We start from the raw sequence: 24,925 nt of genomic DNA, 5'->3' as shown, positions 1-24,925 counted from the left end.
GAAATGTGGTATTATCTCTACCACCTACCTACCCTTAGAGATGCTTGTAATAGGGGACAGAAGAACCTGGTGACTTAGAAGTAGCTATAATCTGTAGATAATTTTATACTTTTAAGAGTGTGTGGAGTGTGAGCCTGAAGATATGCCCCAAGAGAGGAAAGATTCTTTGAGTAGCACTTAGGACAAATGCTTATCAGAGGACAAAGTTGGTATATAATCAATGTACAGTGTTACTTGGTTCTTTGACCTTTTGGACTTCTGTATGTACTTAATTATAAACATTTTTTATTTATTTAAAAAACTGACACTAACATTGATAGACTAAGACAAGTACTTTATTGAAAAACCAAAGCAGGTAATTTCATTAATGTGTTCCTTTAAAAAGAAATACTTTTATGCATCACTGTGTTGATTTCCTATAAAATATATGTTTAGAAGGACTAAAGTTTAAGAGGTCTGTTGTCTGTTGATGGATTAAAAATGCAGATAAGGGCTGGAATTATAGCCCAATGGTAGAGCGCTTGTCTAGCACATGTGAGGCACTGGGTTTGATCCTCAGCAACACATTAAAATAAATTAATAAAAAAAAGCTATTGTGTGCATCTACAAGCAGAAATTATATATATATATATTTGATATGTAGGGAACATTTAGTACCTAGATCACAATGATCTCCTGTAGTACCATACCAAAGCCTAGTAATCATTAAAGCAGAGGTTTTCTGTATATAAATACAGATAAAACATCTCTTAAGTTGTAAGCCAATAGTGAAATTTAATTTTCTGAAAATTATTTTCACTGTAACTTTGTGTATATTTTTCACTATGGGAAGATAATTAAATAATCTTAACTTTGTTTTATGGTTTGTGCCTCATTATTGATAAAACATGCTAGAGTAAAAAAACCTACATGTTATAAGAAAGCATAGTCTAGTATGACTCTAGAATCAATTGGATACTTATTTTTTTAGAAATCTGTTCTCAAGCACTTATTAAAATGAGTAGTCTTTTTTTTTTTTTTTTTTTTTTTTTGACAGTGCTGGGGATTGAACCCAGGGCCTTGTGCATGTGAGGCAAGCACTCTACCAACTGAGCTACATCCCCAGCTAAAATGAGCAGTCTTAGACACTGGGTTCTAATATTTAATTTTGGAGACTTTGTTGCCATAATTCACTTATTTTGTCTACTAGCCTTTGCTTACCGGGGCAGAACTATTAAGTTCTGTGTAGTGATTTTCATTTTCATGTATTATTATTTCTTAATATTTTCACATAGTTACTGTTTTAAATTAAAATTGGACTTTGGGGAAGGCTTAAGGGATGACAAAAATAGTTTTGAAGCAGGGATCCATTTTTCCCATTGTTACATACTTTTGTATCCAGTTTGGAAATTACCAAGTTTGTTTGTTGCTGTCAAATTTTCTCTCTAAAGGGACTGTTCAATAAGAGGGTTCCATACCATTAGTTTGGGAATCCCCCCTCCCCTTTTAAAAATAACATAGGGGCATGAATTAAATGCTGATTGAGAAGACTACAAGCAATATGTGTAGCATCATGTGTGGATTTTTGTTTCTGTTTTTCCCTCATTACTGGGACTTGAACTTGAGTGCTCTGCCACTGAGCTACATGCCCAGCCCCTCTGATTTTTTTTATTTTGGGACAGGGTCTTACTAAGTTGCTGAAACTGGCCTTAAACTTGTGATCTTCATGCCTCAGTCTGCTAAATAACTGGGATTATAGGTGTGTGTGACCACCATGCATGGTTAGCACCACATTTTTAGTAAGAGTACATATAGTGTGTGTGTGTGTGTGTGTGTGTGTGTGTTTATATATATATATACGTATCTACTTACCAACCTACCTACATGGGGCAAAGTTGGAAGATACTACAGGAAAAAACAATTTTGATAGTCTCAGTAGGAATAATTAAGGGGATGTAAATTTTATTTTTTGTCTGTATTTTCAGATTTAAGAATTATCAGTGTACTTGTACAGATTGTAAATTTTTAAAAGGGCAAGTGCGGGTGGAATATTTGAGTTCGATATACTCCCAAAATGATTAGTTTCTTTCTGGAATGAGCAAAATAATGTTAATGGTAGCTTGGTGCATAGGAAATCAAATGTTGACATCCAAGGTAAAAAGTGTTAAAGCAGCGCTGGGCATGTGGTGGAAACGATCAGTAAACCAAAATACAAACATTTTTCTCCCAATTGACTTGAGTTTCATAGTAATTTTCAGAAGATGGTAATAGATTTCCATTTCATCGCAAATAAATTAAAACTTTTCCTCCTGAACTTGCAGTTCTTAATGCTTGGAGTTCTTTTCTGCTTCCATTCCCTGTTTGAAGCCTGGAGTAGAAGGGGTCTGATACGATCCCTTCCGAAAGGGAACAGTTGTAGGTTACAGCTGAATTTAGAGCATCTACAGTAAAAGAAAGTCTTAAAATGTTAAGTTCTTATTATTATGTGTGCTTCCTTTTGGAAATTGCAAGGACCTTGCACCCATCAGTAATATTTACTAAAAAAACCAATGACCTACTCCAGTGAGTGAGATTTTGGCGGGATTGTGGATTCTGTAGGCTTGTCAGACTTTTCTAATTTTTCAAATCACTCTTTCCCAAAAGAATGGCAATTGCGGGGTCCCCCCATTTATTTATTTATTTATTTATGGCATCAGAATTGAACCCAGGGGCACTTAACCACTGAGCCACATCCCCGGACCTTTTCATATTTTATTTGAGACAGGGTCTTGCTAAATTGCTTAGGGCTTCTCCAAGTTGCTGAAACTGGCTTTGAACTTGTAATCCCTCTATCTCAGCCTCCTGAACTACTGGAATTACAGATGTGGACCACCAAGCTGGCTGTGGCTATTATTTGAACAGGTTCCTTGTCATTGTAGTTCTCTTTGACTTGGTTGCTTTCTTGTTGTTTCAATTTTTGAAAAAGTGAAAGCTCAAGATAGATTTCGCAAGCATAACACCTACATTGGTACGTGTTTGTTAAAAGAGGACATTTCAACTTATTAGGGCTCTCTTCTTAACCATATTGTGTGGTTGTCTGGCAATTGAGTGTTTGAAATTTCAGAACACTTAGAATAATGTAATAAATATCCACAAGTCTGTGTAGAATTAACAAATATTAGGGTTTTACTTTCTTTTTATAGTGTTAAAAAAGTCCACTAAAATCTCCTATTCTTTTATCTCAGTGTTCATCTTTCTACCTCAGAGACAACCACTACTGCCTTACCTTTGTATTTATACTTTATATAATAAGTGGAAATTTAAATAAGTAATTTCCTTTTTGTGTACGTGTGGCCATTCTGGGGATTGAACCCAGGTCCTCACACACTGACACATGCTGGTCCAGTTTCTTTTTGTGTGTGTGTGTGTGTGTGTGTGTTGTTGTTGTTATTGTTGGTGGTGGTGGTGGTGGGTATTAAATCCAGGGCCCTGTTAACATGTGCTAGGCAAGTAGTAGAGCAAAATATCCTATTTTAATCAATGTCCTTATTTACCTGAAACAGTCTCAGTTTATGATTTTTGTGTCAGTAAAGATATTAATAGTATTTCTTTTTTTTTTTTTTCAAAGTGACCTACTTTGGATGATAAATTAATTGGTCATCTTCATTATAATGTATTCCAATTTTTTATCTAAAATCAGATAAATTTTTGTATGGGCATTTAAGTTGTTTTCAACTGCTGCTTTTTATACCATAATTGTAAGCCTTCATATTCTGTTTTTTAAACAGTTGCTTGAATATGTTTAAGATTGTTTTCTATATTAGAAATCCTGTTCTTTGTGGTGTAACTTCCCTGCTCTCAAAGGAAAGCAAGACTAGACCAGGAAGTTCCTAAATGATTAGGAGTGCAGGACTCCAGTAGCCCTTTCTGACTTCTTACTTTGTAGCAATTTGATATTTTACTAATAAGCATTCTTAAATTGTGTGGCTAATTATTATGCTAGTCAAAATTAATGAAGCACAGTATTGAAGATGATGATAACGAAATTATGTCAGAAGTAATTGTACAATTTCTAATGGTAAACAAATGCTTTTAGACCTAAGTAGAAAAATTGTGACTGTGTGTGAGATTATTGTAGGAAAAGTAGAAGAAATTTAGTAGTTAATGTTTTTGTTACATATTTTGGTACTGGGGATTGAACCCAGGGGTACTTTACCACTGAGCTGCATCCCCAGTCCTGTTTATTTTTAATTTGAAAAGGGTGGTCTCTCTGAGTTGCTAAGACTGGCCTGGAATATACAGTTCTCCTGCTTCATATGACAGGTCTGTGCTAGCACATATGATTTAGTTAGTTTTTCCCTTCTTTTTCTTCCTTTTTTTCCATACTTGGACTCAAACCCAGGGCCTCACACATGCCAGCAGTTACTGGGTCTTTGAAGACTGTTTTGTTACTTGTCTTTATTTCTGCCTACATGATGATCTAAATAAAGCTCCATTCTCCATAGTGTTATACAGGATTAACCAGTGGGGCATATGCAGTGTTAGAATGTCTACTTAGATTTATTTGAATGTCTGCTTATATTTATTTTTCTAGTTTTAAAAGTATTTATTGATCTTTATAGTATGCATGCTCTTAACTTTCTTAGTTTTCTAGCATTGCCATAACAAATTGCCACATACTTGGTGACTTGAAACAACCGAAGTTTATTCTTTCAGTTTTAGGGGCCAGAAGTGTGAAATCAAACTTTATCAGCAGGGTTGTTTCCTAGAATCTCTGGGAGAGAATCCATTCCATGTTTTTCCAGCAGTCCTTTGCATTTCTTGGCTTATATATTTATATTCTAGTCATTGCCTTCCTCATCACTTAGCTACCTCTCCTGTGCATCTCTCTGTTCATAAAGGTCTCTTCTGAGGACAGTTGTTATTGAAGTTTGGGCATGTCCAGGATTATCTTATCTAGAAATACTTAATTACATCTGCAAAGATTCTTTTTTCAAATAAGATCATGTTCACAGGTTCTGGATAGATATAGTTTGGAGGTGGAGTGCACCATTGGATCTATTGCACAAATATGTGACTACTTTTACTAGAAATAAATATGTAAGAAGTGTGCTTCAGTTTTATACTGATGGTATGAGAGAAGTTGGAGACTTTTAATTCTCTGAACAGCTTTGAGTTGAGTATAGTTGGCCTCCGTTTATGTAATTAGAAAATCCTTGATGACATGAAAATCAGTATCATAGTTAACTGCTAATACTTCCCATGTTTTGTAGTCTCAGTAGACTAATGCAAATTACATCAGAATGGGACACCTTTTAGGTTTGACAGGAATATGGATAAATATATGATAGACTCAGGAAAGCACCATTGGAATTTTTTTTGTGTCTGCTTCTTTGGCCTTGGCTCTACCTACTTATTAGGAACTTACAGTAATTCTTTTTTCCCCCCATATTGTTTTTTGGTGTATTATGGTTGTACACATTGATGGGATTTGTTCTTACATATTCATACATGCACACAATATAACAACATAATTTGAGCAGTATCACTCCTTAGCATTTCCCCTCTCCCTTCCCATCTCCTACCTCCTGGTCCCTTTCCTCTACTGATCTCCCTTTGATTTTTTAGGAGACCCACCCCCACCTTTGTTTTCCTTTTTAGCTTCTGCATATGTTAAAGAACATATGACCCTTAACCTTCTGAGTTAAGATTTATTTCACTTAACAGAATGATCTCCATTTCCATTAATTTTTCTGCAAATTCCATAATTTCATTTTTCTTTATGTATATACGTAACACCTTTTCTATATTCATTCATTTATTGATGGACACCTATGCTGGTTTCTTATTTTGGTTATTGTGAATTTTGTGGTATGCATATATCACTGTAGTAAGATGATTTCAATTCTTTAGGGTAAATAGTGAGAAAAGAGGTATAGCTTGGTCATGTGGTGGTTCCATGCTTAGTTCTTTGAGGAGCCTCCCTATTAATTTCCATAGTGGTTGTGCTGGTATATAGTCCCTTCAACAGTGGAAAAAGTGTTCCTTTTTCTCCACATCCTTTCCAGCATTTATTATTATATGTATTCTTGGATGACTGCCGATTTGAATGCTGTGAGATGAAATCTCAGTGTAGTTTTGATTTGCATTTCCCTAATTGCTAATGATGTTGTACATTTTTTCATGTATTTGTTGGCCATTTGTATTTCTTCTTCAGAGAACTGTCTGTTTAGTTCATTTGTCCCTTTATTAAATGAGTTAATTGATTTTTGGGGGGTGTAAAGTGCTTTGAGTTCTTTACATATTCTAGATATTAATCCTTTGTCAGGAGAGTAGCTAGCATTTTCCCCCCATTCTGTAGGTTCTCTCTTCACATTACTAATTTTTTCCTTTGCTGTGCAGAAACTTTTTAATTTAATAGCATCCCACTTACTAACTCTTGGCATTATTTCCTGAGCTTTGGGAATCCTGTGGAGAAAGTTGTTGCCTGTGCCTATGTGTTGGAGGGTTGACCTTACGTTTTCTATTAGGTGTTGCATAGTTTCTGTTCTAATTCCTAGGTCTTTGATCCATTTTCAGTTGATTGTTGTGCAAGGTGAGAGATAAGTTTGTAGTTTCATTTTTCTACATATGGATAGCCATTTTTCCAAGCACCATTTGTTAAAAAGGTATGTCTTTGGCTCCTGTGTCAAGGATCAGGTGACTGTATCTGTGTGGGTTTGTCTCTGTCTTCTGTTTTGTAGTGTTGATCTGTGTGTTTGTTTTTATGCCAGTACCATGCAGTTTTTATTACTATATCTCTGTAGTCTAATTTGAAGTGAGGTATTGTGATGCCTCTAGCATTGCTTTTTTGGCTTAGAATTTCTTTGGTTATTTTGGTTATTTGGTTATTCTTCCAAATGAATTTTAGGACTGGTTTTTCTAAAGTTCTTTGAAGAAGAATGTCATTGGTATTTTGATGGGAATTGCATTGAATCTGTATATTGTTTTTGGTGGTATGGCCATTTAAACAATAAAAATTCTGCTTATCCATGAAATTGGAAGGTCTTTGCAACTTCTGAGGTCTTCCTCAGTTTATTTCTTCAATGTTCTATTGTTTTCATTGTAGAGGTCTTTCACTTCCTTGATTAGCTTTAGTCCTAGATTTTTTTTTGAGCTTATTGTGAATAAAATTGTTTTCCTGATTCCTTTTTCAGCAGATCCATTGTTATTATATCAAAGCTATTTTTTTAAATGTTGATTTTTGTAACCTGCTATTTTGCCAAATTTGTTTATTATCTTTAGCAGTGTTTTGGGGGACGTTTTTGGATCTTCTAGGTATAGGATTATATCATCTGCAAACAGTGATAATTTGAATTATTCCTTTACTATTTTTATCCCTTTTATTTCCTTCTCTTGCCTAATTGCTCTGCTAGAATTTCTAGCACTATATTAAATAAGGGATGGTGAGTGTGGACATCCTTGTCTTGTCCTAGATTTTAAAGGAAATGGCTTTTAGTGGTTCCCCATTTACTATGAGGTTGGCTTTGGGTTTTTCATACATAGCCTTTATGATGTTGAGGTAGGTTCCTTTTACTCCTAGTTTTTTTCAGTGTTTTTATCATGAATGGGTGCTGAATTTTGTCAGACTTTCTTTGCATCTATTGAGGTTACTAAGTGATTTTTGTCCTTGGTTCTGTTAAAGGGATGAATTTTATTTATTGATTTGTGTATATTAAACCATTCCTGCCTCTCTGGAATAAAACCAACTTGATTGTAGTATACAATCTTCTTGATATGTTGAACAGAATTTGCTAATATTTTCCTAAATATATTTGTATCTAAGTTCATCAGGGATATTGACCAATAGTTTTTTTTCCTTGAGGTGTTCTTGTCTGGTTTTGGTATGAGTGTGATTCTGGCTTTATGGAATGAATTTGGAAGTGTTCCCCTCCTTATTTCATGAAATAATTTGAGTAATATTGGCATTAGTTCTTCTTTAAAGGTTTGGTAGGATTCAGCTAAGAATCCATCTGGTCCTGGATTTTTCTTTGTTGGAAGGTTTTTTATTATTGTTTCTCTGTCATTACAAGTTATTGGTCCATTTCTATGTCTCTTGATTCAGTTTTGGCAGATCATATTTGTCTAGAGATGTCTCTGTTTCTTCTTGGTTTTCCTTTTTATTGGAGTGTCCATTTTCAAATTAGTCTCTAATAATCTGCTGAATTTCTGAGATGGCTTTATTATTTCTCCCTTTTTCATCTCTAATAGATTGTTTTTTCTTTTCTCCCTTTTGGTTAGTTTGGCTAAGGGCTTATCAATCTTATCTTTTTGAAGAACCAACTCTTTGTTTCATCAATCCTTTAAATTGTTTTTTATTCTCAAGTTCATTGATTTCAGCTTTGATCTTAATTATTCCCTTCCTTCGAGAGGTTTTTAGAATTGGTGTGTTCTTATTTTTCAAGGACCTCTAGGTTGTTTATTTGGACTTTTTCTAAATTTCTTTTATAGGCACTCATAGCTATAAACTTCCTCTTAGAACTGCCTTCATTCTCTCCCAGAGGTTCTGGTATGTTATATCACTATTCTTGAGTCTTAAGAATTTTTAAATTTTTCCTGATTTCTTTTATCACACATTTATCATTCAAAGGAATATTATTCAATCTCCATTTGTTCATATAGTTTCTGTAGGATTTGTTCTGTGATTTCTAGTTTCATTCCATTATAATCTGATAAGATACAAGGAATTACAGCAGTTGTTTTGTATTTGCTAAGAGTTGCATTGCAGCCTAAAATATGGTCTATTTTGGAGAAGTTTCTATGAGTCACTGAGAAGAAAGTGTATTCAGTTGTCATTGAATGAAATATTGTATAGATGTTTGTTAGGTTTATTTGATTTATAGTATTTTTCAGGTCTGAAGAGTCTTTACTGAGTTTATGTCTGGTGACCTATCTAATGGTGAGAGAGGTGTGTTGAAATCATCCAATATTATTGTACTGGGTCTTATCTGAGGCTTCATTTTGAGTAGTATTTCTTTTATGTAAGTAGATACACCCACATTTGTAGCATAAATGTTTGTTATTATGTCGTCTTGTTGGATTGTTCCTTTTACCAATATGAAGTGACCTTCTTTGTCTCTTCTGATTAATTTTGGTATGAGACCTACTTTGCAGATATGAGAGTAGCTATTCCTGCTTGTTTTGGGGCTCCATTCTCATTGTGTATCAATTACTGTCCATTCACTTTAAGCCTGTGTCTGTCTTTGCCTGTAAGGTGCATCTCTTGCAAACGACATAATTGGATTTTGTTTTTTAATCCATTCTTTCAACCCATGTCTTTTACTTGGAGAGTGGAGACCATTTACATTCAGTGTTATTATTAGAGATGTTTATTCCTGCCATTTTGATTTACTTATGTTAAATTTGGTCCTGTTTCTCATTTGCTTATCTACTTTTCAAATGAGATTTTTTCTTTTTATGTGCTCTTAGGTTTTATTTATTTATTTTTGTTTCTTCTGTGTGCAGTATTTAAGTTTTGAGATGCTGGTTTAGTAGTCATGAATTCGTTTCTGCTTATTTTGGAAGGTTTTTATTGCATGTTTAATTTTGAATGATAGCTTTGTTAGATATATAGCAGTCTTGGTTGACAGTAATTTTTTTTTTTTTCCAGGGCTTGGAACACGTTGTTCTAAGCCCTTCTGACTTATAGAGTTTGTGCTGAGAAATGTGACCTGACATTTTCCTCTTGGGGCTTCGAAAATTCAAACCTTGTTCTGTATGTTAGGCATTTTAATTACAGTGTGTCGTGGAGAGGTTCTTTTTTTGATCTGGTTTACTTGGGGTTCTAAATACCTCCTGTCTCTGGATGTCCATCTGATTCAAGTTTCCATTCGGAGTAACCGAAGACTGAAGCTGATTCAAATAATTCTCAGCTTCATTTCTCTCCAATATGAGGTAGAATGGAATGCAAAGAATTATCAGTTGGAGTTTTGTCTGCACAGATCAGACTGATGCACTCCCAGGTGGGGATGCTGCAGAGTTTTATGAGTGAAGTTCCAGCAGGTGGGGCTTAGGCCTGATCAGGCCTTGGGTGCTTTACTAGGTGGTTTCTGCTCTGGAGAGATTAGATCAACACAACCCTAGGTCCTGGCAGTGACTAGTCTCTGCTGAGAGTTTGGAGCAGGGGAGTCAGTCCTTTAGATGCCTATGAACACAGTCTTCCCAGGCTTCCCAGGCTTAGTCCCTGAGTATATTTACATCCTCATGTTCACATTTCGGACCTGCTTCTGCTGGTCACTTCAGCTGCTAGACGCAAAGGGGAAAGCGAGTTTGGCTCCCTTTTGTGTTTCTGACTTGAATCTCCTGGATAAAATATTTTCTGTGCCTGTTTTGCTAGGTACACCCTAGGGTACATGGAAGGTGCTTGCCAGGACATTGTAGCTGTGTTTGCTTAGAGCTTCAGCTCCACAGCTGCAGTTGCAGCGTCCACCTCAAGGTGGCCTCTGCCTCAGCTCTCCATGGCCAATTGGGAAACCTGGGACAATTTTCAAGCACCAGTGAACTGTGCAGCTCTAGATTAGCCAAGAGTAGGTTGCTTTTCTAATCTCCGGTTTTCTGAACTAAATCTGTCCGTTGCCTTTCTCTCTGTATTCACCCTCCCTCTGTGTTGAACCAGAGCTGTTACTCCACTTTGGTTGGCTCCAATGTAGTTTTTCTTCTTTGTTTAATGTACCCTAATTTGAATCTCTAAGACAGTTTGTCCAGTATTGAATTTTAGTGAAATCCCTCTTTAACCTGCCTTGGAGAGAAACCATCCTCCTGCTGCTTGAATCCTGAGCCAGGAAACAACTAGGAATGCAGGCTTCCTCTAGCCTGCCATCTTGAGTCCTCTGTCAGAGTAATTCTTGTTTTTGTTGTTTCTCTTGTGTGTGAACTTTTTGGACAGTTAACCTAGTTATAACCCCCTTCAACTTAAATTTTCATTCACCTGTTGAGTAGAAAGATAAGATGTTATTTTTAGACTGATCTTTACCACATTTTGTATCATTTAAAAGCCTCATGCTTAGTTAATTCGTCCAAAGTTTAGTAGACCTAACTATATGTTAAAAATCTAAACAATTTTCAAAAGTTTGTTTTAAATATCTTAGTTTACTTTTAGACTAAAATTTAGATTCAGAGGAGAAAAAAATACCTTAAGTGTGCAGTGGTGGTGCACACAGTGTAATCCCAGCTATTGGGGAGAAGGAGGCAGGAGTATTATAAACTTGAGGTCCCCTTGGACAAGTTAAACTTTGTCTCAAAATGAAATGAAATAGAATAAAAATAAAAATAAATAAGGAGGGGTCAGGGAGTCAGGCTGAATGTAGCTCAGTAGTTGAAGACTTGCCTTGCATACTGAAGACCCCCAGGGTTCAATCTCCAGTACAAGAGGAAAACCAAAACAACCTTAAAAATTTATGTTTGAGAAAAATAGAAAACTTCTGGTTTAGAAAAGATTAAAAGTGGTACATAATCAAACAGGGAATGCCCAAAGTTGATACTTAAAACAAGAATTATTATATGTGAAGCCTGGTGTGGTGGTACACTATTGTAATCTCAGTAACTTGGGAGGCTAAGGCAGAAGGATTGCAAGTTCAAAGCCAGCCTCAGTAATTTAGTGAGATCCTCAGAATTAAAAATGAAAAAGGGCTTCTGAGTTCAATCCCTGGTTTAAAAATACATATATATGTGTGTGTGTGTGTGTGTGTGTATGTGTGTGTGTATATACACACACACACACATATATATATACACATATGTATGTATGTGCATATATAATATGTGAAAAAGGTGAAAGAAGGGTATGGGCAATTATATTTTTGTCTTTCAAGAGGCAATGAAATCCTGAAATGAAGTAATTGCAATAGTAACTAAAATTGCTATTAGGCCATTTATCTTATGAAGCCCTTTTATACAATGTCATCTCATTTGATCCACAGAATGCTAATGATTTTAAAACTTCATTTTACATGTAAGAAAACTGCAGCTGAAATGGATTATGACATTTTAAAATTAAATAAATTTTAAAGTGAAGGACCAAGATTGATTTTAGATGTTTAGATCCCAGTCCCTAATCTTTTCTACTCTCCCATGATACTGGGAGTGAAGGTACTAGACTTAGAGGGAATTGTACTGTAAAAACCCAGATGAAGTAGATTTAGATGGGATTGGAATACAAGTTATAGCAACATCATTGTTTTACATTTGTGTGTAGCTTAGGAGTACAGGCCTTTCCTGTGCAAACTTCTGGTTCAGGTGCAGTTTGTCTCTACACCTTCACTGAAAATCAGAGAAACAGTGCTAGAAGTTTCATAATGAACTAATTTGGGAAAAAGAATGCTTGTGTGATGAGGGTGTTTTTGTCTAACACATTTTCTATTTTGCTGGTGAAAATTTTAATTTGTTAACATCTTTCTTGTTCTTGTTCATATAACTTTTAGCTCATTAACCTTGTTCTCTGCACTGTTTATGAAGCACCATTTCTTTAGTCTCCTCTTTATAACTTCTCAGAAGATTAAAAAGAAAGAAATGTTTAGAAGTGTGATTTAATTGTAGGTCTGTTTGTGCATTGTCAGTGGGAAGGCAGAGATGAGTTTCATATTTAGATAGTGCAACCTGTGGATTTCATTTGTTAAACCTTCTAGTTGGTATTCTTATTCTTGCATACATATGTGCATAATAGTGTTGAAAAAACCCCTGTATCCTTCTTTAGCAATTCAGTTGAGTTATGGAAAAGCCTGTCCTCTGCCTTGTGTATTTGCTCATTTGGAAGCCTTGTATAGTTTATAGAGACACTAGTGATTTTTCCCCAGACTCCCTGTGGACTTTGTACCAAATTACAGTCTAATTCCACCACCCAGTTCCATACTCCTGAGCTGTTAATTTGTACATTTCGATGCAGTTTGTTTCATCGTGTTTTTCGTAATCCAAACTGAATGTAACGAGCTATGTGCTTCAGGGACCTGGCTTTGCCTTGCCAATTAGAACAAAGTGGTTACTGAGAAAGAATATGTTTTAAATAAAACATGGCACCTATGAGTGGGACTGGCACTCATTTGGGAATAAAAAGATAAGGTTTTAACTCTTTTACTCACAAAGAAGATCCCTTATTAAAAAGATTAGCACTTTTTGGAGGAAAGAAGAGTAAAGGGTTACCTCCATTCTAAATTCCTTTGTGTGACTAAATAAATTTTAAGAGTTGTCATTTTTTGTCTTTGTTTTTCCTTCATGATCATTTGAGATATGTTGGCAAAATTCTCGAAATTTAACCAATGACTGCTGCATTTTTTGAGTTTTGAGCTGTTCATGTTTTGGAAGTCCATGTTAGACTCTAATTTTCTAATATGGAAAGCCAAATTTTCAATGTAATAAGGACACTTCTTCCCCAAAGAACCTTGAAAAAATCATGAAGAACAATGTAAAGTTTTGTAATCTTACGTGAGTGTTATTTTAAGGTGATAAGAGTTTTAGCTATCAGTGACTTAAGATTGTCTTGAAGTTTAGCTGCACTTTTCACTCAAATACAGGTGTTTCTGAATAGACCTCCATAGGATAGTTGTTTACTAGTTATTTCCATAAATTAGTTCTGGTATTGTATTTATAGCTATCATAAAGAATAGTGGAATTCTGTTTTTAGTTGATACGTCAGATAAACTCTAGAATTAAGCATTGACACAAGGAAAGCATAGGGTTACATTTGTTTTCTATTTTTCATACTACTTTTTTTGAAGAAAAGATAGGATTGTATGAAAAGCTTTGAAATAAAGACATTAAGGGGAAAGTTAGACATTAAAGACTTGGTGATGGGTTTAAACATTTTAGTGTTTATCAATTTATGCAAGCAGGAGAGGAATACATTTCTTTGGAGCAGTTTAAAGAGTATATAGGACTTTACCCTATTGAAAAATATGTTTCTGGAAAAATGAACATGGAGGAGGCTAGTTAATTGGACTAACACATTTCTAACACTGTCCTGTAAAAGTCTGACATGTCCTAGTGATGGTTTGAAGAGTCATTCATTATACAATATTACTAAATGCTCCGTGCTTCATTTCTAAAGATTAGAACTCAGTATTAATAATGCTTTAAATTGTTCAGTTTTCTGAGTGTTCAGATTTAAGGCTTAAATCTGCGGTAACCTTTTACTAAAATAACAGACCAGGGACAGATAAGTTTGTTTGAAAATATTTCACATCTGTAGAGATCACTGAATCTGTCAAATTTATGTGAAGTGACTGACAATGGTGTTTTTTTTGACTCATGGTTTAGGACCCAGCAGCTGTGTTTGCATGAAGCATAAACTAATGCTAAGAAGAATGTTTCCCAAAATTCTTTTAAGACAAGCCCTAGGCTTCCAAAGGCAACTGAAAGCTATATTATCCATTTATCCTATTCCCATTCACTTAATCTCGTACTGTCGTGTTTTATGACACTTTTCTTTTTTTGGTAGTCTAGAAGTGAGAGTCACATTAATCGGGTGCTATTAGGAAATGACAAAAAAAGAAATCTTAGAAACTTTCCTGTCCAAAATACTGGTGCTTGCTCCAGATGAATACCAATTTAATAAGTTTCAAAATACATTACCTTTTATTTTTGTATTTTGTGTTTTCAACATTTGTGTATTTCCTGTCTTCTCCTTGAAGATGAGACTAGAAAGAAAAGTGTAAAGTGACAACAACCCTATAAGGGATTATATACCCTTTTCCATGTACTGTTAATTTATTTGCTGATTATTTTGTAAAGCCACAAACCTATTCATTGTTCTTTGGAGTTGGTACAGTTGTCAACTTAGTGTGTGTTTTTGTGTGTATGTGTGTTCTTGTGTGAACTATTGAGATATATTGATTACAATTTTTTAAAATTATCTTTAAAATTTTTCTTAAACATAGGGGCTTGCATTTTATTCAAGATTTAATCCCATATAGCATTTAAAAGCAGACTTAAATGTTCTAAAAAATGTTTTCTACATGATTCATTAGTATCTTAACACCTTGTCACACTTGATAGAAGTCTGTACATTTTTAAACTCAATTTGGTGTTTTATGTCCTAAGATATATATTCTGTGGAACATCTGCCCCGCCCCCATGATGTCCCTCTATCAAGTAGACTAGTTTTTATATACTAACACAAACCAGACAAAATTCTCTCATTATCCTTTAAAGATCTTGCTGGAGGAAGCACCTTCAAAGAGAAGAGAAAGACAGGTGCAGTGTCCCATGCCTGTAATCCCAACAACTCTGGGGACTGAGGCAGAGGGTTGCAAGTTTAAGGCCAGCCTTGGCAACTTAGTGAGACCCTGTCTCAAAATAAAAAAAACAGAAAGGACTGGGGATATAGCCCAATGCCCCTGGGTTCTGTCTCCTGTGTGTGTGTGTGTGTGTGTGTGTGTGTGTACATACGTATACATGTGTATATGTATACACACATATATGTACATATGTGTGTGTGTGTATGTGTGTAAGCATATGGAGGGAATGTGAATGAGAACAAACCTTGTGTCCTTCCCTTAGACCTAACTCTGTCTTCATTGAAAGTCAACATTTGTAAATGCTTTAGAGATGTTGCTTCTTTTGTGTTGAATAGCAGTTTAAAAACGTAGATAAGGACAGTTCTGGTTACTTTTGTCTTTTTTTTTTTTTTTTTTTAATTTAATGTTTAGCCTGGGTACTGCCTCAGCTGTTGGTAAGAGTGAATCAGGTTTAATCAAAGTTGACCCTAAAGAAGATGGAGAGGTTAGCTCCTCAAAGCTTCATCTTCAGGGCTCAAAGGACAATTCAGAAGGACCCCTGTTACAGGTAAACTGTATGGTATCTAGAAAATAGGAAGTAGAAGCAGGTAATTTTGGACAACAGAAAATTTCGCATTAGAATGTCATTGACATAAACTTATTTATTAGTGGCAATCACTTACTTTTTGGACTTACCAAATGGTATATTTATAAAAACAAAGATTAATGTCTTATAATAGTTAAATACCTGACTTTATATTAAGCAGTCTTTCTTTTTTTAGAGTTAATATGCTGAGCTATGGAAAACATAGCTTTTTTTTTTTGAGAGCTTTCTATTGTGACACTTGGACACCCAAGGCATTGCTGATTAATTCCCTGTTACTGTTAAGTTTTTAATAAGTCTAGTTTTGTCATAAGTTCAGAGAACCAGCCTTATATCCTAGTGGAATTTTTGGTATCCAAGGGTTGATATGCTTTATTTAGTAGCACCATTGAAAGCCTGACTGGGTTCTATGTGTGTGTTTTAGATGGAAATAAATGCAGGGTATTATGTGCAGAGATTGAGAGTGAGAGAATGTTGAGGGAAATGAAGGCACACAAGCTTTATTTTTATTTTTTATTTAATCCTACAAACAAGGGGACCTTTTCAAAATACGTTGTAAAGGTCAGTTTTCACGTATTTCCTCCTCGAGCTCTGTGTGACTGAATGGAGACTGTCGCACTTCTGATTTATAAGATATCACTGTGACTCTGGATTTTGTGAACCAACATTGTTAGCATTGTTTTTTCATTTGTTTTTGGTTCCAGGGATTGAACTGAGGGGCGGTTAACCACTGAGCCACATCCCTGGCCCTTTTATATTTTATTTAGAAACATGGTCCCGCTGAGTTGCTTAGGGCCTCCATAAGTTGCCATGGCTGACTTTGAACTCTCATCCTGTCTCAATCTCTTGAGCTGCTGGGTTTACAAGGTGTGCGCCATAGCGCCTGGCTATCGTCATCTTTTTTGTCTTTTGTGTGGCCATATCCTTAAAACAAAAAGCAAAGATCTAGTTTACGTTTTACAGAAGCCCTTCCTTATAGACCTTTGTTGAACAACTTAAAATAGCACCAGCCTTAGAGAAGTAATTGCTTAGATTTTTCAAAAACAAAATTAGTGTGTGTCCCCCCCCCCCCCCCCCGGCCCCGCCTTCATATATAGTATGAAGTCACCAAGATAGCCTTTCTTGAGAGTTTAAGACTGCGGTCTGGTCTTCTTAGTTTTGTGCCTTTTGATCATGGTTGGGGAGAGGAAAACATTGATGGATACCTCTTTTAATTCTCCAGTATATAGCATTTAAAGGAATTCATTTTTATACTGCTTTAAAAGTGTTTTTGCAACAATGTATAGATCTTGAAGACTTTATATTAAGTGAAACAAACCAGTCACAATAGTTTATGATTGCTGTGCTTCATGTGATAGGTAGAATTAGAATGGTAGAATGGTCGTGGCCAGGAGCTAGAGGATGGGGGAAAGGGAATTATTTTTGGTATGAGGGTTTGAACCCAAGGGCATTTAACCACTGACCTACACCCCCAGGACTGTTATTTTTTATTTTGAAGCAGGGTCTCAGTAAGTTGTTCAGTACCTCACTAAGGCCCTGCTGAGGCTGGCTTTGAACTTGCAATCCTCTTGCCTCAGCCTCCTTACTGGGAATACAGGCGTGCACCACCTTGCCTGGCAGAATGCTTGTTTAATGAATATAGAATTCTGTTTGGGAAGATGACAGGAATTCTCCAAATGGATTGTGGCGATAGTTGCACAACAGTATGAGTGTACTAATGCCACTGAAACTGTGAACTTAAAATATGGTTAGTATGGTAAATCTTTTTACCACAATTAAAAATAACAATTAAGATTGTGCTTAATTTTAGAATTTTGAGTACAGTTGTTGCCAGAGTCCTATGCCACATGTGGCCTGACTTTGGGGAGTGCAGCCAACCAGGTTGGGCCACTTGCCTCAAACAGCTGTATATATACTAAAATTGGAATGATACAAGGAAGATTAGCAATGGGCCCCCGCGTGTAGATGGGTGAATGAAGCAAGTGTCCTCAGCCGTGTATGCAGTGGTACTGATGTGAACTTCAGGTTTAAAAAGAGGGGAAGAATTGGGGCAGGGGTATGTATGAGTAAGCAGTCTCGGTCAAACTTGGTCCAGTTGATCGTTATCTCAGAATTTGCCATGGAGAACCTTCTTGGCAGCTATAAGAAAGTTACTGTTATCTGTGTGTGTGAGTGAGGAAGGAGAGTGGGGGGTTAGTTTTGACTCACCACAAGATGTTTACCAATCAGATCTGTTCTTGGAATTTAAGGTGACCACAGCAAAGAGTGAAAAGCAATATGGCCTTTGTTCCTTCAGGTTTCAGCCAATGACAGGAGACTTGGTAGGTGCTGCTTCAGGGATTTGAAACAGGACATTGTAAAAACTGGCTATTGAGAGTCTGTTGATTATGATGTTCCTGCAGATCCTGCAAAGATCTTGGTGTCTTTAGTCTTGAGATGAAGGAATACCAGCTTTACTCAAGGCTTAAGGTAGCAAAGGAAGCAGATACAAAAGGAAGGCAAAGATGCCAAGCTTTTATCCTTCTTTTGGTTACCAATTGAACATCTTGAGGCCCAAGTTAAGAGTCAGTGCTTTTAGAAAAAGCAGAAGTCCACAACTTTTTTCCCCCTCATTTGCCAAGAATCTCTTTTAAAAATGCATTTTATTAACCAGAGATTAGGCATGCATCCAGAGATTAGGCATGCATCCAGAGATTAGACATGCGTCTTCTTCTATGCATCCAGCAAACTAGTCATCTTCCATAGAACAAAAATAAAAATATTTCCACAAATAAAAATAAGAATTAAAAACAAATTTAATGTTTTTCTCTTTTATCTGTATGTGATGCAATAGTAAGTGTTGCCTATAATTAAATCAATTTGACTTTGGGCACCTACTCAATCTTGGCAAATTAGTTATCAGATGGGGCCACTTTAACTCTCACTGGGACTCAAACTAGATGTTTACATGAAATCTCTTAAAATTGTTTTATTCAAATACTACATGCATGTAGTTTATTAAGTAAAAATATTACTTACAAGAGAATGATCCCACCCTTTTCTGATCACTTTAGTTTTCCCAGTAGCTGTGACTTTTAATTCTTTCTGTTCTTTCAGAAAAAATTTTACACTTCTCTGTATTTGATTAATATGTATATATTGCAACTTTTTTTTTGTATTGCAACTTTTTGATTATCACTTTAAACATTTTTTACTTTTTGTTGTGATATGTGAAACCTTTGTTTTCTCAGACCATCCTCTCTTATCCCCCCACCAGCATGAGATTTTTGGTTAAATAATTCATTAGTATTTAAATAAATATTTAGGGTACATAAATATTATGTTATGACTTATGGGGCATTTTAGCATTCTGTGGTATTTTTTTCTTTTATTCTTTTGTTTTCCTGAGCATTTTTCAGAGACAGAGATAGAATGTTCTGTCTTTCTTCCATTGTGTTCAGAAAACATTTCATATGATTATAATTTATTTATTTGAAATAAGTTTTATGGCCCAAAATATGTGTTAGTAAATGTTGTGTATTCCTTTGAAACTACTACACATTCTGTTATTGTTAGGTGGTATGTTCTATAAATGTCAGATTAAATTGGCTAATAATGTTATCAAATTTACAAAGTCTTAATAGATTTTCTGCCTGCCTGCCTCTTCTCTCAGTTATGGAGAAAGGGATATTGACATGTCTAAGTATGATTCCGAATTTTTCTATTTTTTTCCCTGTTTTATTATAGTTTGCTTCATGCATTTTGAAACTCCTCCCAGAAACACATCTTTATGGATGCATACCATACAATTTTTACATCTTTATGAATTGATTCTTACGTAACTTAAATCGTCATGTTTATCCCAGGAAGTGTTATTTATTGGAAGTTCTTTTGAGATTAATTTAGCCACTCTAGCTACCTTTTGGCTAGCATTAGAATGATATATCTTTCTTTCTCAGTAGTGCTAGAAAGCAAACCTGGGACCTTGCATATACTAAGCACAAGTTCTACCATTGAACTATACCTCCAGCCCCAGTATATCTATTCTAATCTTCACTTACAACCTTTTCGTGTTTTTATATTTAAAATGCATTCTTTGTACTTGCTTCAGCAGTATATATACCAAAAATTGGAACCATACAGGGAAGATGAGCATGGCTCCTTTGTAAGTTACCTATATAAAAAACAGAGAAGGATCTCAAGTAAACAACCTAATGATGCAACTCAGGGAACTACAAAAGCAAGAATAAATTAAATCCAACATTTAAAGAAAGAAAGAAATAACCCAGAGCAGAAATAAATGCAATAGAGACTTAAGGCACAGGACACTTTAAAACACATTCTAATAGCCCAGCATTATTATCCTGATACTAAAACTATACAAGAACACAGAAGCAAAATAAAACTACAGACTAGTAATACCTTAGTGACTATAGATACAAACTTTCTCAACAAATTACTCACAAACTGAATCCATGAGTGCATTAAAAATTTTATACAACATGATCAAGTGGAATTTATCCCAGAGATGCAAGGATGGCTTAAAATGTGAAAATCAAGATTGTGATACCTCATACCAACAGAATGGAGGATAAAAACCATGTGATCATTTCAGTAGACACAGAAATAACATTTGATAAAGTTGAGTATCCCAAGATAAAAAAACCTCAATGACTTTTAGGTATAGAAGGTAGAAGGTACATACCTCAACACATAAAAGACTGTTGTTTTAATCATCCTTCCATTGCTGTGACCAAAAGACCTGACAAGAACAACTTACAGGAGGAAAGTATATTTTGGCTCACAACTTCAGGGGTTTAGTTCATGGTTGGCCAGTTCCATAACTTTGGGCCTGAGATGAGGCAGAGATTCATGGCTGAATAGCATAGTGGAGGGAAGTATCTCAAGATATGACAGTCAGAAAGCAGAGAACTCTGCTCATCAGGGAGAAAACGTAAACCCCAAAGACACACCTCCCAGTGACCTACTTCCTCCAGCCACATTCTACCTGCCTACCATTACCACCCAGTTACTCAGTGTATTTATCCACTGACATGAATTAGGTTACAACTTTCATAACTTAATCATTTTGCCTTTGAACATTCTTCCATATTGTCTCACAATGAGCTTTTGGGGGGGATACTTCATATCTAAAAACCATAACAGCTATGTATGATAGTCCTACAGCTAACATCATATGGAATGGTGTAAAGCTGAAAGTACTTTCTCTAAGATCTGGAACAAGACAAGGATGTTTACTTTTATTAATCAACATGGTATTGAAAGTCTTAGAGTAGTTAGGCAAAAGAAATAATTAAAGAACATCCAAATAGGAAAGGAGGGAATAAAATTATCCCTGTTTGTAGATGACATGCTTTTATGTGCAGAGAAACCTAAAGATTCCATCAGAAAACTTAGAACTCATAAATGAATTTAGTAAAGTTGCAGGTTAAAAAAAAAGCTTACAAAAATCAGTAGCATATTATATCCCATTAATGAACATGTTGAAAAAAAAAATCCAGAATCAATTCATGGTATCTACAAAATAAAATAGGTGGGAATAAATTTAACCAAGGAAATGATCTTTACAATGAAAGTTACAAATGGCCGATGAAAGAAGTTGAAGAGGACACACAAAATGGAAGACATCTCATGTTTCATGGATTGTAAGAATTAGTATTATTAACATGCCCATACTATCCCAGATGATCTATAGATTCAATGCAGGTCCCTATCAGTATACCAGTGGCATTATTATAGAAATAGGAAAGCAACCCTAAAATTTGAATGGAACCATAAAAGACCCCAAATAGCCAAAGTAATCATTAACAAAAAGAACAAAGCTAGAGACATCACAATACCTGACTTGAGAACACACTAGAAATCTGTAGTAACCATAAACACATGGTACTGGCACAGAAGCAGACATGTAGACCAGGGAAGAGGATTGAGAATGTTGAAATAAATCCATACATCTACAACCACTGCTCTTTGACAAAGGTGCCAAAAACACATTTGATAAAGGACAGTCTCTTCAGTAATGGTACTGGGAAAACTGGATATGCAGTTCCAGTTTCACCATGAACAAAATCACCTCAAAATGGTTGAAAGACCTAAATATTAGACCTGAAACTTAGTAGAAGAAAACAGCAGAAATGCTCGAAGGCATTGGTATAGGTAGTCATTTACACGTACAGGGGAAAATGCTCGATATTACCATCAAGGGAATGCAAATCAAAACATTAAAAAAAAAATAAAACAGCTATAGTAAGGACTAAAAACTGCTGGTGAAGATGAGGAGAAAAGGGAACTCATGACACTGTTGAGAATGTAAATTATTATTGTTATTTTGTAAAACAGTATGGAGGTTCCTCAAAAAACTAGGAGTAGAATTACATGTGATCTAGGCATCCAACTACTAGGTAAATATCCAAAAGAATTGAAATCAATATACCAAAGAGATACTTGCACTCCTATGTTTACTGTAGTACTATTCACAGTACCAAAGATAATGACAAACTGAGGTGTTTGTCTATGGACAGATGGATAAAGAAAATGTGGTACGTAAATAAAAAGGAATGAAATCCTGTCATTTGTGACAACATTGGTGGAATTGAAGGATAGTGAGTTAAATAAGTCAGGCAGACAGACAAAACACGTTCTTGCTCATGTGGAACCTAAAAAAAAAAATGATTTCATAACATAGAGAGTCAAATAGTGGTCACTAGAGACTAGAAAGTGGAAGGTCAGATTATGGGTACCGAAATGTAGGATAAATAAGTTGTAACATTCTGCAGCACAGTAGGATGACTGTAGTTTACAATAATTAACCATGTGTTTCTAAAGAATTAGAAGAAAGGCGTTTGAAGCTTCCCAACACAAAGATGATAGATGTTTAAGGAGATGGAAATACCCTGATTTGATCATTGTTACATACAGGTATGGAATTATCACAGTGTGCCCTGTAAATATGTAAAATTAAATAAATTTTAACCAAGTGTGGTGGCACATGCCTATAATACTGGAGATATGGGAAGCAGAGGCAGGTGAATCACGAGTTCCAGGCCAGCCTCAGCCTCACCAGCTTAGCAGGGCCCTGTCTGGAAATTTTAAAAAAGGACTGAGAATGTAGCTCTGTGGTAAAACCACCCTGAGTTCAATTCTCATTACCAAATGAATGAGTTAACAAATTAACTTATTTTAAATATATTTATTTTAGAAATGCATTTCTCACAGAAAACATGTTGGGTCTCTCTCTCTCTCTCTCTCTCTCTCTCTCTCTCTCTCTCTCTCTTTTAATCTGATTACCTTTTGATTATATGGATTCATACAAAGGACCCAAATAATGCTTATAGTATGATTAGGTTTAGTTTGGTAGATGTTTTTCTATTTGTCCCACTTGTTCTTCCCCTTTCCTCTTTCCCTACTTTATTTTGGTTAAACTGAACATTTTTTAAAATTCCTATATATCTCTTTTGTTTACTGATTTATTTTAGTGCTTACTTCAGTAATGTACTCTGTATATCTTTAACTTCTCTCAATCTGTCAAGTGGTATGTTACTTCATGTACAGTATATATCCTTTGATAGTATACTTTTACTTCCCTCCTTACCTTTTTGCTGCTGTTGTCATAATTAAATGCAATTAAATTACATAATTTATAAAACTTTTACTACCTTGTTGATATTTTTTGTTTCAGTAGTTGTTATGTTTTAAAGAGAATTAAAGAATCTTACATAGTTAACTGTGTGATAGCTATGTCTACTGCTCTTCCTATCTGATAATCATTTGGATTTTATCTGAAGAACTTCCTTTATCATTTCTTATGATGAAACACTACTGGTGATGAATTGTGTTTTTTGTAACTTTGCAAGTGTTCATTTAGCTTTGCTTTTTTTTTTTTTTTGGATGGTACTGGGGATTGAATTGAGGGGTACTACTACTGGCCTACATTCCTAGCCCTTTTATTTTTTATTTTGGGAAGGGTCTTGCTAAATTGCTAAGACTGGCCTCCAGCTTGTGATCCTCCTGCCTCAGCCTCCCAAAGTCACTGGAATTAAAGGAGTCAACAGCTGTGCGTGGCCTCTAATCTTTGTTTTGAAAATATTTGCACTGGGTGTAGAATTCTGAGTTGGCTTTTTCCCCTAGGGTATTTTAAAGATGTTACTCCATTGTCTTGTTTTTGAATCGTTTGTGATGAGAAATCTATTGTCCTTATTTTTCTTCCTCTGTATTTTAACAGGTGTGTTTTTCCTGGGGTGCTTTAGTATTTTCTCTATGACAGGTTTTCAAATGATTTCATTGATGTGCCTTGGTATAATTATGATGTGCCTCTGTTTCTCATACTTGCAGTTCATAGAAATTTTTGGACCTGTGTTCTTATACATTTCATTGAAAATCTTATAGATGTTATTTCTTCACATTTCATAACCTCCCCCACAAATTCTTTCAAGTTATTCCATTACACATGTATTGGGTCACTTGAAGTTATATATAACACTGAGTCTGTTATATCCTCTTCTTGTTTTTCTGTGTCATTTTGGTAGTTTCTATTGTTACATCTTTATGTTTTTTAGTTTAGAAGTTATAGTTTTTTTCATCTCTAGAAGTTCAGTTTGATTATTTATATCTTTCATGTCTCTAGTCTTTTTTTTTTTTTTTTTGGTAGTTTTAGATGGACAACATGTCTTTATTGTATTTTATTTTTATGTGGTGCTAAGGATCAAATCCAGTGCCTTGCACGTGATAGACAAGCACTCTGCCACTGAGCTATAGCCCCAGCCTCTGCCTAACTTCATGAACATGACAGAATATTCTCTGTTTTAATGTCCTTGCCTGCCCATTCTAATATTTGTAAGTTCTGGATCAGTTTTGATTGACCCTCCTATTTGGGTCATGTTTTTCCACTCAAAGTATAAGTTCTGCTGTGGCTCAATAACCTATTTTAAGTGATTTAATGTCTTAAATAGGGAATTAAATGACGTTAATACTTTGGTGTACTCCAAGGAGATAATGTAACTTCTAATAGGTGAGAACTTGGATTCTGGAATCATGTAGCTTCTGGATTCATTTCTGGCTTTCCCATTTGTCTCTGGAGAAATTTGCAGTTAGATTAGTGCAACAAATAACATAAATTCCC

At 35.3% G+C, this 24,925-nt stretch overlaps 1 protein-coding gene and 1 non-coding gene across 4 annotated transcripts in view; one reads left to right on the top strand and one right to left on the bottom strand.

Annotated features, from left to right (window-relative positions):
* Zfand3 (zinc finger AN1-type containing 3) overlaps positions 1–24,925 on the top strand; it is a 312,164-nt gene that overhangs the window by 91,787 nt on the left and 195,452 nt on the right. The window lies entirely within an intron of this gene.
* Positions 1,031–1,103, bottom strand: Trnav-cac (transfer RNA valine (anticodon CAC)). Its single transcript has one exon. It is a non-coding gene; the product is annotated as a tRNA-Val (tRNA).

The sequence above is a fragment of the Sciurus carolinensis genome, chromosome 7 (genome assembly GCF_902686445.1).
Source record: "Sciurus carolinensis chromosome 7, mSciCar1.2, whole genome shotgun sequence".
In the NCBI taxonomy this organism is placed as follows: domain Eukaryota; kingdom Metazoa; phylum Chordata; class Mammalia; order Rodentia; family Sciuridae; genus Sciurus; species Sciurus carolinensis.
Note: the sequence above shows the minus strand (reverse complement) of the source record. Positions and strands in the feature narration are given on the sequence as shown.